We start from the raw sequence: 18,834 nt of genomic DNA, 5'->3' as shown, positions 1-18,834 counted from the left end.
ACACACATCCATGCCCGAGGCAGGATTCGAACCTGCGACCGCAGCGGTCGCGCGGTTCCCGACTGTAGCGCCTAGAACCCCTCGGCCACTCCGGCCGGCAACTGTGATCAGGAGAATAATAATTCTTTAGAAATTTGCAAATAATCCCACCCATTAATAAATGTGAGTTTTTTTGTCATAACGGCTGACTCAGAGCAGGAAACCATCACAGGACGTTTTGATCTCCACTGTCCCGGATATAGGTTTGATGGCTTCCACTACAAAATATACACGTTTGAATTCCGCGGAGCGAAATACAGTGACGTGCGACAGAAGAATACTGTGTGAAGGGGAGTGGCACTGCACTGTGGCACACCTAACACCAAATAAGGTGTCTTACATTTCCTCGTACATATAGTGTTTCGTTTATCAAACTCTTCAGAGAAAGACGTGCGCTACAAAATTATATTTTTGAAAAACCTATTTTTTAAAATGTTGACGTCCTATTTCAAATGCTCGTGGGGGGTGGGGGGAGGCACCATCCAGTTTTCGCCCCCGTTCGGAAATACAGTAGACTCAGGACGTGCGTTACTTTTTGTGATTGTGTTTCTTTTTGTGAGAGTATTGTGGCTGAGTGAAATGAGCTATACTACCTTCCGAATAACTGCAGAATATCATGAATTCAACGCCAGCTCAGTATGAATTCAGTGTGCAATTTAGCAGCTAAGAATATGGAACATGCCGATAGGATAAAAGTGAAGGATCTTGGGACGGTCAGTTCCGACCAGAAAATCAATCAAGAACAAAAACAGTATAAATTTGGGCAAGGGTATACAAGAAATTTTAATAGAAATTTGTGGTAAGGTCTTATGGGACCAAACTGATGAGGTCATCGGTCCCTAAACTAACACACTACTTAATCTAACTGAAACTAGCTTACTCCAAGGACGACACAAACACACACACACACACACACACACACACACACACACACACACACACACACACGCCCGAGGGAGGATTCGAACCTCCGACGGGGAAAGCCGTGCGGACCGTGACAAGACGCCTCAGATCGCTCGGCTACCCCTCGCGGCAAATTTTAACAGAACAAGGTGCAACACAGCTGAGTGCTTGTGTGGTCGTTGAGTGTAAAACGCGTTTTTCTGTTTCACCTATCTTGTGGCAAACAGTAATTATAGTGCTTAGACTAGTTTGAAGTGGGACACACTTGCAGATAGACGACGCGCTAAACGGAAGAAGCTGCTCACTAAATTCCAAAATCCGATCTTCGCCGAGGATGTAGAGCATATATTATTACCAGCAACTCTGATATCGCGGAATGATCACCATTCAAATATAAGGGAAATTAGAGCTCCTACTGAGGTGTTCAGACAGTCGTCTTTCTCTCGCGCGATCCGTGAGTGGAACGGGGGGGGTGGGGGGGGGGGGGGGGAACATGACTTCGGCGCGAATAGTGCCCTCAGCCACACACCGCTTGGTGGCTAGTATAGTATATATGTAGATGTAGGATGATATCACAGACTTAAATTTCACGCAAAGGTAAAAAAAGACTATTTCAGTGAAAATGATTGAAATAGTTTTAATGCATTTGCAATGCTAGGGAAAGTCGACATTATGTTACTGTGGTCAGCACTGTCTAGTTGACACAAAGACATGCCACGAAAATGCCTAAAAAAAAGTATATCTTGAGTAACCACATACACTGCATTAAATTTTGTGGCAAATTCGAACTGGCCTTAAGGGGCCATGACGAAACATAAAATTATAAGAACCCAGGATTTTTTCGAGGAGTAGTTTATCTGATGACAGAACTTTATGCCTTGAAGCACCACATCGAAAAATCAGAAAAACGGGTTTTCTTAGGCCTTTGCAAAACAATTCAAAATGGGCTGTTGGAATGAATTTGCGAGGTATGCCTAAATCTGATCAGGAATGAACTGTTGTAGATAAATTTCCTTGCTATCGATCCTTTGTACGACCGAAAAGTCACACTGTACAAGATGCAACTATAGCTGTCCTCAGCGAGCTAGAGAAAATTACTAAAATGAAACATCTGAGAAACTAATTGCTCAGTGTTACAACGGTGTTCGTGTTATGAATGGCCACAAAAGTGGAGTTCAGATGAGACCTAAAGAGGTGTATAAAAATGCTCACTTCATTCACTGTTATGCACATCATTTAAATTTAATTGTCAAAAGCTGTGTGGCAGGCAGTAAGCAAGTGCGAATCTTCTTCACCAACTTGGAAGGAATTTGTACCTTTTTTCCCAATTAACTAAACGCACAGCCATTCTTGACGACATAGTAAAGAAACGTGGTCCTACTTCTCCTCAGGTCGCCAGATGGAATTTCAAATCACGGAGCTTCATTGTGACGTTCTGTTCAACCAGATCCAGCTAAGGAATATTGATGCAGTGAAAACTGTTTGCTATGTACTTCAGTTTGCAGCTTCAGTCCAGCAAGTTTGGGCCTCGCTAGACACTGACGAATGACGATCACTGCGAACAGGAAGAGTCAACTGCAAATTGTGGACGTTTCATTCACTGAATCAAGAATGGTGTGTGTACGTGACGTTTGTGAGCGCATGGCAACTCAAATCCGTTATCTATTCAATTTTAATGATCACTTGTCAGTTGCACAGTTCTTTGAACCGCCACTGTTTCCAAACATAAAATTGTTTTCCCAGAAGAACTGAATGTAGCTATAAATTTGTTGAAACTAGTGTTAAGACCTACATCATGAACTAAATGTGCATAACCGACATATATCGCATTAAAGATCTCTCCACAGGGTGTCTTAATATAATTTGTTGTGGCAAACTGTCGGGAAATACGGCGTCAAATGATAAATAAGCTAGCGATTTATTTTGTCATAGAGCTTTTAATGTTAGTCGGCCGTGCTGAATGTCCTACACAACCGCAATGATTTTATGAAAGTTTCAGGTACTCTGTTGAACTTACTTTATGAAAACAACTTGGCAAAAACTGTGAAAACTTCTGCAGATAGTAGTAACCTTTGCTGCTGCTTATCTGTATTGAAGCTAGTGGTAACATTTACGCGTAGTACCATGAATGAGGAAAGACTGTACACTTATGACGTGTTCTCTCGAAAAAGAACTCCGATTCAGCCAAATTTCAATGAAATGGTCACAGACCATTTTACGGCGCGGAAGGGGGACGAGTTGATTTCATCTACAAACAAATGATTTAAGGTAAGCGAAAGTGCATTAACAGATACTAAGAAACTATTCCTTCGTTGTGCCAATCAGTTTAGCTTACGAAATTAAGTGCATAACAGGGGTAACGACACGTTTAGCCACTGACATTACATTTTCCAAAACGCATCCTCATTCATAGCATTGCCTGTTATGCTACATGTCAAATTTGCTGACACTTTAGCACAATAAACTGTAACAAAAACTACACGTTGGGGAGAGAGCTTCAATGCGCTAAATCACTTAAAATGCACTAAATTCGTAAAAGTACGACAAGTACGGTATGTAAATTAGCATGGTGGTTGCTCATGTCACAGCACAAGAGCCGTGACGTCACGGAAACATCACTGCTTCCTCACGTGAGCTCAAACGCCGCCGTCTGTGCACACAAACATTAACGCGGTATATGTTAGCTTCGCTGCACCCTTAATGTTTTTGGTGCTTTCATCTGAAAACTTCGTACGTTTACAGATGTCTCCAAAACGTGTCTTAATACGATTTGTTGTGCTAAATTGTCGGGAAATACGGCGTCAAGAGATAAATAAACTACCGAAATTTTATCATGGAGCTAGCTTTTGATGTTATTTAGTATTTGATTACGAAACGGAAAGAAGACACAGTATGTAAACGTTTGGCTAGAGTGTGATATTGTCCCCCCGTCTCTGAAGTTTTGATTGGGGTATGCAGATCTCTAGCGTTGCGCCACGACTAGGTTGGTTATGATCGATTAATGTCGAAAGCCTCCTCAGTATGGAAACCATTAGCCGCGCCTGACAGTGGATATATGGCAGTGGAATGCTATACTACGTGATCAAAAGTATCCGGATATTCCCAAAACAAACGTTTCTCATATTAGGTGCATTGTGCTGCCAGGTACTTCATATCAGCGACCTCAGTAGTCATTAGACACCGTTAGAGAGTAGAATGGCGCTCCGCGGAACTCACGGACTTCCAACGTGGTCACGTGATTGGGTGTCACTTGTGTCACACGTCTGTACGTGAGATTTCCTCACTCCTAAAAATCCCTAGGTCCACTGTTTCCGATGTGATAGTGAAATGGAAACGTGAAGGGACACGTACAGCACAAAAGCATACAGGCCGACCTCGTCTGTTGACTGACAGAGACCGCCGACAGTTGAATGTAATGTGCAATGTGCAATAGGCAGACATCTATCCAGACCATCACACAGGAATTCCAAACTGCATCAGGATCCACTACAAGTACTATGACAGTTACGCGGGAGGTGAGAAAACTTGGATTTCGTGGTCGAGCGGCTGCTCATAAGCCGGACATCACTCCGGTAAATACCAAACGACGCCTCGCCTGATGTGAGGAGCGTAAACGTTGGACGATTGAACAGTGAAAAAACGTTGTGTGGAGTGACGAATCATGGTGCACAATGTTGCGATCGGATTGAATGGTGTGAGTATGGCGAAAGCCCGGTGAACGTTATCTGCCAGCATGTGTAGTGCCAACAATAAAATTCGAAGGCGGTGGTGTTATGGTGTGGTCGTGTTTTTCATGGAGGGGGGCTTGCACTCCTTGTTGTTTTGCGTGGCACTATCACAGCACAGGCCTACACTGATGTTTTAAGCACCTTCTTGCTTCCCACTGTTGAAGAGCAATTCGAGGATGGCGACTGCATCTTTCAACACGATCGAGCAGCTGTTCATAATGCACGGCCTGTGGCGGAGAGGTTACACGACAATAACATCCCTGATATGGACTGGCCTGCACAGAGCCCTTACCTGGATCTTATACCACACCTTTGGAATGTTTTGGAACGCCGACTTCGTGCTAGGCCTCGCAGACCGACATCGATACCTCTCTGCAGTGCAGCACTCCGTGAAGAATGGGCTGCCACTGCCCAAGAAACCTTCCAGCACTTGATTGAACGTACGCCTGCGAGAGCGGAAGCTGTCAACACTACATTGAATTCCAGCATTACCGATGGAGGGCGCCACGAACTTTTAAGTCATTTTCAGGCAGGTGTACGGATGCTTTTGATCACATAGTGTATGTCAATAAGAAGCAATGAAACGATTCTGCTAAACCTGGCGCAAAGTAATCACATTAAATTTTGTACTAGTAGTGAAACATGGCTAGCCCCAAATGAAAATTTCACCGTAACATGCTTTCAAGTTGTATGAGCCGATAGACATGACGATTACGGTGGCACAGCTATCTTGATCCGTGGTGATGTAAATTACAAACGGGTCGTAATCAACAATAGAATCAGAGGAATATAAGCATGTGCTATTGAAGCAAACATTGCGAATAACACTACGTCAGTTCGCTCGGTACACAGGGCTCCCAATGTATGGGTAAGGAGATGACACTCAGCATATTACAGCAAATGAACGGACCTACGATAATCGTTCATACCTTGTTTAATATACTGTAACAGTTACAGTAAGACATGTTCGAATGGCTATGAAAATTGGTGCTGGTCTGCGCTAAGCCAAGGAACTGTTAGCCCTCAAATAGGAACTATTTTTTCATCCACATTTGTTACAGCGCTTCCGAGCTGTAACGATATCGTGCGCATAAATGAATTGCATTTACGCACGACACACTCATCCTGAGAGATTGCTATGTTATATGTTAATAACAGCGAATATTGTAGAATGTGGTTGTATTAGGTTTATAAGAACGTCCCAGAACGTGTCAAAAACTCTGAAATATGTATTAGCTCATGGTAGTCTCCTTCTACTCTCCGACTTACGTATTATACCAGTACGCTATAGTGAAGGCATGATACATGTCACTTTCATATGGTCCTCCTATTTGTATGTGTGTGTAAGGCTTTTATCGCCGATGCTAAACTGAGTGATGGTCGTACCAATGGTGACGTGTTTGTGACAAATATTCAGTGCACCACTCCCTTGAAGCGGCATACTGTAAGTTATAACAACAGCGAAACGTGACGAAACCAATCTGGTGTCTGTGCTTAAAAGGCCAGTGGATATCGCAATAATATTTGTTTAGTATTACCGGTTGCGGCTAATGCTAAAGCCATCCTCAGATTTTTTAAGTGTACGATCGTGGTATCACGCGAAAAACCGAGGAAAAGCCAGCACCAGCCATAGGGGGTCCAAAACACCTGAGGACCACTTTAACATAAGCCAACGCCGGTAAAAAAAAAAAAAAAACACACACACATTGCGATCTCGACTGTTGTTTTAATCAAAGTGAAGCATCAGATCGCTGCGCTCCACGGACAATACTGTCAAAATTTATGAATTGGTGTCTGTTGTATCACGTGACAAGTGACTTCCTACAGCGGCTCGCAGCAGGGAAAAGTGGGGGTACTTGGGTAGGGAGCCGCGCAGGCGTCAACGCCGTCACAGTAAAAATTAATGATAGTGCAGCAGTAAAATGCACACGTAATTTCATGTGTGGTGCAAAAAAGTGTATTCTTACACTGTACACAAAATCGGTACGGTACTTTCAATCTGTTTAATCATGCGCGTGGGGCTGGACAAATTAGTATAATTACTTTTTAAATACTAAGGGGGACGTAAATAAGATCCTGAAGTCTCGCCGAATTTAAGGACAACTGCGACAGTAAAAAGATGAATTATGTCAGCAAAGACTTTTCACCTTAGGAAGCTGCGTGTGAAAATGGTTTTTTTTTTGAGGGCGCAGTTCCTCACTGATATGTGGGCCAAGTACGGTCACAGGTGTTGCTATCCAGTCCAAGCATTTCGAGAAATTTCAAGGAAACCACCGACCTCCTCAAGCTGTTTCTGAACACGCGAGGAATGTTTTCAGATGAAGGAGAGGCACTAATAGTCAATCTATGGCGAGTTTTGTATCGTAAAGTAAACTACTAGGGAGTGACTGCACATTATAACAACGGTGAAGAAGAACATTGGGATCGAGTGTTCTGCATCGTAGATTTGGAGACAGATTGTAAAGAACTAGAGAAAATATTAAACGTAAGTTGCTAAAGACATTAAGGAGTATCTATTCAAGCACTGTGAAAATCGTGCTTGTTGCTGGCAGAGATCCGACTACAAATAGCACTTCTCGTGCAAGGCGCACTTCGTCAAAACCGTGCCGGAGCACACGACTCGCGGAGATATTAATGATAAGAAGAATAATGTACAACGATTAATAAACTTTTGTCGAGCTGCCACGAAGATGTGGTCTGCAGGACTGCCTGTACAAAACGATGAATGGAAATGTGGGCACAAGATGGGACAGCAAACGAGACATGTTTGGGCCAATTAACTGCCAGTGGTTCGAAGTTCTAGCTAGCTATTTCGTTCGATATTAATCGAGACAATTTAATTGACTGTTAAAAAAAAAGTTGTAAGAAAATCTTTCTGACACCATTTAAAACTTCAAGATTTTTTAGTATTTTCCTGTTCCCAACAAGAACATTTAAATGACTTCAAAGTCAGATTTGTGAAATACTATGAAACTAAATGCTGAAGATCTTAAGTGCCTACGTTTTAACACACAGTAATATAAAGCACGCGATTCCAGCTCATGGAGCACTGTCGCTTGCTGTGAACAATGAAATGGGGCGGTAGAGTGGAGCCTTTTGAAACGTCGGGCGCGCCTTAAAGGCCGGTTCCCACTAAAGCTAGGCGTGCGGCAACGACAGCGGCAAAGCGTTTTCCGCTTCGACGCGGCGGTTCGCGGAATTGGCGTTCCCTATCTGTAAGCGGCAGACGCTTGCGGTAGCCAATGACGGGCAGCCACTGAGGTACGGAGCGGCGGGACCCAATGAAACGACCGAAATGGCTCTGAGCACTATGGGACTTAACATCTATGGTCATGTACCCTAGGACTTACAACTACTTAAACCTTACTAACCTAAGGACATCAAACAACACCCAGTTACCACGAGGCAGAGAAAATCCCTGACCCCGCCGGGAAGCTAACCCGGGAACCACTGAAACGACCAGGGCGTTTGATTAACTACAGGGTGTTACAAAAAGGTACGGCCAAACTTTCAGGAAACATTCCTCACACACAAATAAAGAAAAGATGTTATGTGGAGATGTGTCCGGAAACGCTTAATTTCCATGTTATAGCTCATTTTAGTTTCTTCCACCTACGCTCAATGGAGCACGTTATCATGATTTCATACGGGATACTCTACCTGTGCTGCTAGAACATGGGCCTTTACAAGTACGACACAACATGTGGTTCGTGCTCGATGGAGCTCCTGCACATTTCAAAGTGTTCGTACGCTTCTCAACAACAGATTCGGTGACCGATGGATTGGTAGAGGCGGACCAATTCCATGGCCTCCACGCTCTCCTGACTTCAACCCTCTTGACTTTCATTTATGGGGGCATTTGAAAGCTCTTGTCTACGCAACCCCAGTACCAAATGTAGACTCTTCGTGCTCGCATTGTGGACGGCTGTGATACAATACGCCATTCTCCAGGGCTGCATCAGCGCATCGGGGACTCCATGCGACGGAGGGTGGGTGCATGTATCCTCGTTAACGGAGGACATTTTGAACATTTCCTGTAACAAAGTGTTTGAAGTCACGCTGGTACGTTCTGTATCTGGGTGTTTCCATTCCATGATTAATGTGATTTGAAGAGAATTAATAAAATGAGCTCTAACATGGAAAGTAAGCGTTTCTGGACAGATGTCCACATGACATATTTTCTTTCTTTGTGTGTGAGGAATGTTTCCTGAAAGTTTGGCCGTACCTTTTTGTAACACCCTGTATATCTTGCACCTACATGAAGGAAAGACGAAGTTGAGTGAAGACATACCAATTTTTCATTTTCTGTACAACGTACTCTTTCAGATATTTCATTATCCGTGTTTTCTCATTTCACCATAAACAGTTTTCATGACTACCGTTCATGATTGTTCACTATCTCCTAACACACTGAAAAAATGTACGATAAAAGAGATAATTCATATAGTTAAGCGAGACAAAAATTTAAAATACGATACGGTAGCAGGTACAGGAAAAAAAAATAACACAAATGCTTGAGAAGGAGGCGGGGGGAAGGGATGAAAATGGAAGCCACCTGATACAATTTCGTACAGAGCACCATGTAATCATCTCCAAAACCTTGCTTAAGAATCATGAAAGAGTAATACATATTTGGAACAGAATTTTCGAAAGCAGTTTTTAAGTTGCAAGACATTTCCCGGTGCAGACGCAAACCGACAATAATTTATTGGTTACGAGCTGCAGTTTACAACTGAAGAGACAGTAGACGGTAGCAAATTAAAGAGATGGAACTTGAATAAGACAAGACCCACAGTTTTTCGATAATCTTAAAGTTACCGTAATGCAACGACTGCCTGAAACAGAGGAAGGAATCCACTACAATACGAATGGATATCTTTGAGAGAAAAAGTAGTGAATGCAATAGAGTATGTGAACGTGAAAAAGGTAAAGAAGAAATCGTGGGGTAAAACGTTGAATAAAACGTGATATATCGAATTTAATTGACAAGAGGAAAAAATATAAAAATACAGCAAATAAAGTAGGCCATGGGAAACAAATGTCTAAACATGACGGTGACAGAGTGTCCAAAATCGCAACGCAATTTTACACTTGGAAAACATAGGAGAATGAAAATGAGAAAGAAGAAAGAAAAGTTTGCTCGAAGGAGAAGCAACTGTCACGATCTCATTTGGTAAGCCAGAACTAAGCAAATACGAGAAGGCTAGAAAATGGAAGGAATATGTAGAAAGGAGAGAGGAAGGGGTTATGCAAACTAACATAAGCACAATGTTAGATTCCAATGAAATGTCTGAACACGCAAGGAAAGTGATCCTACCACTTAGCTGAGTAGGCAGACTGAAGAACTGCAAAACTGTGTTTATAGCATTTGCATGTTTAGAGAAAGATTTTGACAATCTTAATTGAAAAACATTCTTTGAAGCTCTGGAGATGTCATGGATAAAACACAGGGACACAACATTATCTACAACTTGTACAGAAACCAAACTGCATTTTTAAGACTTCAATCACTTGAAAGGCAAGCAGCAATTGAGAAGGCAGAAGTAGAGACAATATAAAATGAAGACTATCAATAGCATAATAAGCGTTCTGAAAAAGAAATTTTTCACATCGAATATAAATTTTAATGGTTGGGTACTATTTACAAAGGTCTTTGTGTGGAGTGTAGCCTTGCATGTAAGTGAAACGTAGACTATGAACAGTTCTGTCAAGAAGACAGTGGACGCTTTCAAAACGTGGTGATAAGTAAGAATGCTGAAGATTGGATACGAGAATCGCGTAACTAAAGAAGAGGCACTGAATTAAATAGAGGAGGAAGAGGAAATTATGGCATAACTTGACTACAAGAGGAGTTAGTGGACAGGACATATGAGGCACCAAAGAATCGTCAGTTTGGTAAGGGAGGCTAAATGGTAGAGTGAGATCAAGGCTAAAAAACGATAAGCAGATTAGAATGGATGTAGTATGCAGTAGTTATGTAGAGATGAAGAAGCCACCAAGGACAGACTACTGTTGAACACTGTATCAACACACAGACAAATTTTATTTCTTGTTAATGCAGCCTAACAGCAAATAACATAACTTTTCATTAGGTAGGTCAGTTGCGTATTTATTGTCAGAATATTTGTTTAATGTAGCCTCTAGCACATATGTTTCTGATGTACTTGTGTATACATCTCTATTAGTCTCTGCAAACAGCCTTATGTTAGGGAAAAGCTACAACTTGAATGCAGTTTTTCTTATGGCGACTGTCAGCAAATGATGAAGTTTAATTACTGTTATGACCACTCATGAAACAACAACCAATGACTGGTTACGTATTATCCATGGCTTTCGAATGCACTGATAGTTCTCAAACTGGGTAAAGTCATCAGTGGCAAATGTATCGTATTGCACTTTTACATATGCTTCCATACGTTTCTTGTGTAGTGGAAGCTGTTCCGCTGACTTCACATTTAATGTGACTATTCTCAGGCATGTTAAAGGATGCACAAACGTCGTATTTCTAATTAACTTTTGTGTCGGGGAAAGCAGGTTAATCAAAAAATTAATAAGGTATTTTGGCGACCGAATATGGAATCGGCAATTGGATTATAACGCCTAAAGTGGTAACTCTGAAAGCAATTATTATGGCTGGTCCATCATAACTACTTGCAAGACTGATCAGTGAGACTTTATGGATACTGAAAACGAATAACATAATATTATATTTGGTGCTTTATGCTAATGTGTTTGAGACAAAGATTCTATCAGGGATGTAAAATCTTTCGGTAAAAGAAATCGACTTATCAAAGACTATACATCTGACTGCCAATTACTCTTTCCAGCGTTTCTAAAACAGTCTTTATAACCAGGTGTTTTTTACATGAAATTATAAGAATTCTAAACGTTGGAAATAAAATATCTTAAGACAAAACGAAATAATAAATAAGAAATTAGTTTACGTGGCCATCACCTGCAGCAAGTACAGAAATATTCGTTTCGTGAATAACAAACGGCATTTTCTTCCTGTGACATTTTATTTGTTCTATACGCCTTTCACCTTTTACTTTAAGACACTTCCAGTGGAACTTTTGTGTTGTTTGTAGATTATGAAACAGTTCAGGTCTTATTTTTTTACGTGAATAAGTGATTACTGACAGTTAATCGAATTTCTGGCTGGCGTCTGCGTTTTCTCTTATTTGTTCGCAGGCCGTAGGATTGCACTATAAAATCACTTACGAGACGTAAGCACATTAATTTCACGTTACAAACTTTTTTCCTTCATAATTTTGATGTTCTTTGCGCTAATTGATGTGGAGCACAATTATTCTTCTGTCACTAGCTCCGAATATTTTACCAAAAACTGATTTAGAGTCGAAACTACTGGGTGTTCAATTTATGTCTCTTCTTATTTGGTTTGTTTATGTACACGTTGCCAACCTAACGAAGCATACGCTGAAAAATAAAGTCTGTTCATTCTGTTTTCTTTATATCTGTTAGTGTGTGCGTGTAGTCAGTCAGACTGAGCTGAAGAAATTGCATGCGAATGTAATATATGCCAGAGCGTAGTTGAAAGTTTTCGTGTTCAGCTGATTCGAGCTGTCTGACAACTACACCCACTTTCAACTTTCTATAACTATCACTGGCTAGCCACACACGCATACAGATGTAAGGAGAACAGAAATAAACAAACGTTAGTTTTCAGCATATAATTCTTTAGGTTGGCAACCTGTACATAAACCAAATAGGAAGGGACATGAGGTGAATACCCTGTAGTTACGACTTTAAATCAGAGCTTTTTGTAAAATGTTTACAGCTAGTGACAGAAGAAAAAAAGAGCGAACATGAAAATGTGCTTATCTTCTAAAAGCTAAGTTTTAGTTCAACCTCCAGCATTTGACCATGTGAGGGGAGACGCAGATGCCCGCCAAAACTAGATTAACTGTAAGTAATCAGTTATGCATGTAAGAAAAATATGTGAACTGTTTTACAGTCTTAAAGTATCACGAATCAATACAAAGCAATCATTCTAGATTCCACCGAAGATGCCTTAAAGTAAAAGGCGAAACGCGTCTTGAACAAATAAAGTACACTGGAGCATGAGAAAGAAACGTTTGTGACTTATCAAAGGAAATAAGCAAGATACTTAGCAAATTACCAGAAAATTAGTTTCAATTTAACTTCTGTACGTCTATATAGAATATTGCAAATATTAACGTGTTCCATGTCACTTTAATTCTCATTCCAAATGCTATTAAATGTCGTTAAAAAAATTCATCGATCCATTCTGAAAAACTATAGTTACTTTCATATCTCGGTAGATAAATCGATTTTAGATATTTATCATGCGACGAAATACATGACTTTTTCGCGTTATCATCTGAAAAAAAAGTTTCGATTTCTTTAACCGTTTACGAAATTTGCGGTTGATACAACCACACGATTTACGACGAGCGGTCGAAGGATCTGTTGCATCGTGAGCTACCCGCTCGCGGCCCATCCGCTGACATACCATTCAATATCTCGAGAACGGTGATAGCTATCGTTCTGCTCTCAACTTTAAAAACAATTTCGATATGTTGATTAAATTTCATACACAATAATGTATTACCTAAAATGAAATACACGCAAAGTCCACGCAATGCGTTTTTACCTCTGCACACTCAAAATTTCGGGTAGTGGTTTACATAAAAGCGATACAGCAAGTAATCACGACGAATAACGAAAAGAAATTCAGTCCTTTATTGAGCGAAGGTATCAGTCTGTAAGACACAGAACAATGAATTTTTTTCACCAAATAGTTTCCTTGGAATCGGATGATAAGTATTTTATAGCTGCCGCCGCGTCCGCACCAGCGCTTCGGCGAAAGTTCGCGTAGCCTGGTTTCTGTGTCTGACGTCACGCTCAGCGCGTTCTGTGATTGGCGGCGCGTACCTGGAGCGCGACACGCGGCAGCGGTTCGACATGAGCAAACCGTGACACAGAGGCCACTATGCCGCGCTACTGACGGCGGCGTTTCTATGGCAACCACGCCTCGGTTTTGACGCGCGGCAGCCCTAGTGGGAACTGGCCTTTTCGGGGTCCAGCGGAGCCAAAGCGTTCGCCCCACGCACTCCATCGTCGCTGCAGCCTAGGGCAACAAGTTGAAACCTGTCGATCGCGGCCAACACGGCTTCCAACTGATTCCGGACAGTGGCCAATTCTCCCTGCATCCGTTTACGCTATCACAACATTTGCACAAGGAGGTGTAATTTTATTTTGAATTATTTAGCAGTTCGTATTGAAGGAAGGAAGGTTGGGTTTAACGTCCTGTCGACATCGAGATCATTAGAGAAGGCGCACAAGCTCGTATTGTGTCAAGGATGGGGGGAAGGGAATCTGTAGTGCTCTTTCATAGGAACCATCCCGGCATTTTCCTGGAGCGATTTAGGGAAATCACGGAGAACCTAAATCCGGATGGCCGGACGCGGGTTTGAACGGTCGTTCTCCCGAATGAGTGCCCGATGTGCTAACCACTGCGGCACCTCGATCGGTAGTGTTTACGAAATATGTACAGTTAAAAGACTGCTTAGTATGGATTATGCACTACTCTCGCTGTTGCACTTCTCAGCAGCTGGTTTTCCCTATTTCCACAACACCTGCCCACTGGCACGTTACAAAACTGTAATAATTACCATTAAGAGTAAATTAGTATTGGGCACAGTTTGCTGTTAGCATGCGTTAAAGAAGTGGCTTGAAAAGGCTTTTTGTAACTTGAGTCGCTCCACATCATGGAATGCTTACCATATTGGTAATTATGGACCATGTGTCAAAGTCAGTTACACAGAGAGAATGTGGAAGTTGACTGCGACTGGGCGCTGAATCCTATGTTACGTTTCATATTTTCCTCTAGAGCGACAACATCTATGCGATTTGTTAACTTGTGACAATTCCCTCCACCTTTCTGCTTTCCCATCTTGGCTTAGAACTGGATTTCCATCTGAGCTCTTTATATTCATACAAGTGGTTCTCTTTTCTCCAAACGTCCCTTTAATTTTACTGTAGGCAGTATTTATCTTACCCCTAGTGAGAAAAGCCTCTGCATTCCTACATTTGTCCTCTAACCATCCATGCTTAGCCATTTTGCACTTCTTGTCGATCTCATTTTTGAGACGTTTGTATTCCTTTTTGGTTGCTTCACTTGCTGCATTTTTATATTTTCTCCTTTCATCAATTAAATTCAATATTTCTTCTGTTACCCAAGGATTTCTACTAGCCCTTGTCTTTTTAGCTTTTGATCCTCTGCTGACTTCACTATTTCATTCCTCAATGCTATCCATACTTCTTCTACTGTATTTCTTTCCCCCATTCCTGTCAATTGTTCCCTCATGCTCTCCCTGAAACTATGTACAACCTCTGGTTTAGTCAGTTTATCCAGGTCCCATCTCCTTAAATTCCCACCTTTTTGCAGTTTCTTCAGTTTTAATTTACAGTTCATAACCAATAGATTGTGGTCAGAGTCCACATCTGCCCCTAGAAATGTCTTACAATTTCAAACCTGGTTCCTAAATCCCTGTCTTCCCATTATATAATCTGAAACCTATCAGTATCTCCAGGCTTCTTCCATGTATACAATCTTCTTTCATGATTCTTGAACCAAGTATTAGCTATGATTAAGTTATGCTCTGTGCAAAATTCTACCAGGCGGCTTCCTCTTTCATTTCTTAACACAAATTCATATTCACCAACTATGTTTCCTTCTCTTCCTTTTCCTACTACCGAATTCCAGTCATCCATGACTTTAATTTTCGTCTCCCTTCACTATCTAAATAATTTCTTTTATCTCATCATACATTATATCAATTTCTTTACCATCTGCACATCTAGTTAGCATATGAAGTTGTACTACTGTAGTAGGGGTGGGCTTCGTGTCTATCTTGGCCACAGTAATGCGTTCACTATGCTGTTTGTAGTAGCCTACCCGCACTCCTATTTTTTAAATTCATTATTAAACCTACTTCTGCATTACCCCTATTTGATTTTGTATTTATAATCCTGTATTCACCTGACCAAAAGTCTTGTTCCTCCTGCCACCGAACTTCACTAATTCCCACTATACCTAACTTTAACCTATCCATTTTCCTTTTTAAATTTTCTAACCTACCTGCCCGATTAAGGGAACTGACATTCCATGCCCCGATCCGTAGAACGCCAGTTTTCTTTCTTCCGATAACAACGTCCTCTTGAGTAGTCCCCGCCCGGAGATCCGAATGGGGGACTATTTTGCCTCCGGAATATTTTACCCAAGAGGACGCCATCATTAAACCATACAGTAAAGCTTCTGTCCGGTCGCAGAAATTCGATTACGTGTTGGCAGCAAATAGTTGCTCCGCTTCTGTACTGCTGTCATGCGTCAGTGTGCTATGAAAGTGAAAGACAGTGGATGGCGACAGCTGGATCAGGAAAACAATGTATTAATCACTTGAATGTAATTTCCTCTTCGCAACTTGCTTTTTCCCCACTTAAAATAATAAAAACGAGACAACTCGGGGTTTAAGGTTACGGGGTTAGTCGATAAATTTGACAGAAACAAACATCTGCGTACATTCGGGCAACTTAAGAAGGAACCTTCGAAAAAATAAAACCCTGCTTACATACGTTTCAGCGCTGATGGTTAAATACAGGGTGTCCAGAAAAGGGCTCCCTGATTTCAAAATTAAATATCTCGAAAACAAAGTACGATAGAGGAATGCAGTAAATGGTGTGTTTATTGTGAAAGCTGTAAGAAGTTCATACAGCAGTTTGAAATAATAGTTACAAAAGCTGCTAACAGATGGCGCTGTACTCTGTACAGCTCATATCAGCATACATAAGTGAAATAATCGTATGAAAACAATCTTTTCAAACAATCACATCACAATGTTTTCAAAATGGTCACCATTGGCACTACAGAGGTGGCGCAAACGAAGAATGAAATTCGCCACCACATTTCGTACTGTCTCAACCGAAATGAATTCACATGCCACATAGATCGCCGATTCGAGCTCGTCTAGCGTGGTGGGATGCTTCGGGTAGACCATGTCTTTCACTGTGCCCCACAAAAAAAAGTAACAGGGAGTCAAATCCGGCGAATATGAAGGCCAATCCATGCCTGCACCAGTAAATTTAGGATATTTCAAAGCAATGACTCGATTCCCGAAGTATTCCTCAAGAAAGCGAAACACTTGTTCGGTCCAATGTGGTCGGGCGTCATCTTGCATAAACCATTCAGTGCCTGGTCGATACTCTAACGCTTGCTGTGTGGCGACAAATTGTTCCAAAATTGCAACGTACCGTGCACCAGTGACCGTTTCTCGAATGAAAAAAGGGCCAGTAATGCCTCTGCTGCATACTGCAGCCCACACAGTAACTTTAGGAGAATACAGGGGTTTCGCTTCACACCAACATGGCTTTTAGGAACCCCAAAATCGCCAGTTCTGCTTATTCACGTATCCATTCAGGTGGAAGGGTGCTTCATCTGTAAAAAAGATTCAACCCAAATCAAATCCTTCACTATCAATCATTGTGAGCATCTGATTAGCAAAGGCAACCCTTTGTTGCACAGCTCGTACGGGTATGGCCTGGTGCGTTTGAATTTTGAATGGAAACATGTGTAGGCTCTTTCTCAGTATTTCCTGCCCGCTGGAACGCTTCAAACCAGTCTCAGATGCAATTCTACGGACGGATGACATTGGATGTCGCTGAATAATTCCAGAAACTGTGGCGATATTGTCAGGCGTAACTGCGGTTTGCTTGCGGCCAATATGCCCCACTAGATCATCAGTTATGCTGCCTGTTCGTTGAAATTTTGCGAAGAGCGTACGAATGATTTTCGCATCTGGTCCTTTTGAACATTAAATCGTGCTTGAAAACTTCGTCTTGTTGCAGTAGGACTCTCTTCTAACCTGTGATACTCTAGCACCAGAAAAACGCGTTGTTCAATGGAGTAGATGGTTTTAATATCTTCCCTCGGTACGTTAACCTCCTTTCACATTTCAATAGTGGAACTGATCGCTCTGGGCTTCGGATCACTATTTATAATAGGCATTACATATGGCGATTACAGCGCCATCTGTTAGCAGCTTTTGTAACTATTATTTCAAACTGTACCACAGTAATTAGAGGATGATTGACAAGATGTTTTTATGTATTGTACAGATTGATACAGAAAAAGAAACCAGATATCTTTCATTCAAACAAAAATATTCAAGTTAAATTGCACACGGAACGTAGTTTTGTATATCTAATTGTAACCGTGTGCTCCACAACAGCATCATTGTAAATATGTTTTGGACAACTTCCAGCATCGGTCATAAATATTGAAATTGTTTGTTTTACAGATCGATTTCGGTCACTCTGTGACGATCTTCACTGCTAAAAATACATAAAAACCAACAGACATGAGGACTCAACACAAATGTGGCCCTATTTATAATCACCATAAAAAAGATTCTCGTACATACCAAATTATCCTAAGCTTGTAGGCCCATGTCTTAATAGCTCATCACTTTCTATGAGGCGTAACATGTACTATGATGATTACTTCCAACAGATATCTTCACTTTTACTGCATACAATAATTATTAAATTCACAAAAGAGCCTATCTTATAACCTAAGCAGTTGCCGATTAAACATACAGTCAGCTTATAGCTTCCACAGTCAACTAGCTAAGCTCAGCATTGCAAAAACAATCATTATAGTGCCCTCCATATTCCAAAGTGTACAACATGCACTAACAAATACCATAAAAACCAAACCTTACATAAAATTAACCTTTAAAATCACAAGATGATTTTTTACCATCAAAAGTCATAGCAAAAGTTAAAAAATGCAGTCCAGGGATAATAAAAGAGACAAAGTTCTGCCCTCTGGTATAAAATACAAGATAGAATTTTATAGGAATATACCTAACGTAGAAGCAGATAGCAATTTCTTAAAAACCAAATACAGAAAAGTTATCAGAACAGCCTTTATACATTTCGGAAAACATCGCTTAAGTGTAAAAACATTAACCCTTTACAATGGAATATTATGCCCTCTCTTATCATACTCTTAAGACTTGACCAACCTAATGATTGACATTATCAGGATAACACTTAACTGGCATTTACAAAAAGCAATAAAAATGCAATAACAAAAATATGATGTACCACACCTGTAATA

This window comes from Schistocerca gregaria, chromosome X (assembly GCF_023897955.1).
Source record: "Schistocerca gregaria isolate iqSchGreg1 chromosome X, iqSchGreg1.2, whole genome shotgun sequence".
Taxonomy (NCBI): Eukaryota; Metazoa; Arthropoda; class Insecta; order Orthoptera; family Acrididae; genus Schistocerca; species Schistocerca gregaria.
Note: the sequence above shows the minus strand (reverse complement) of the source record.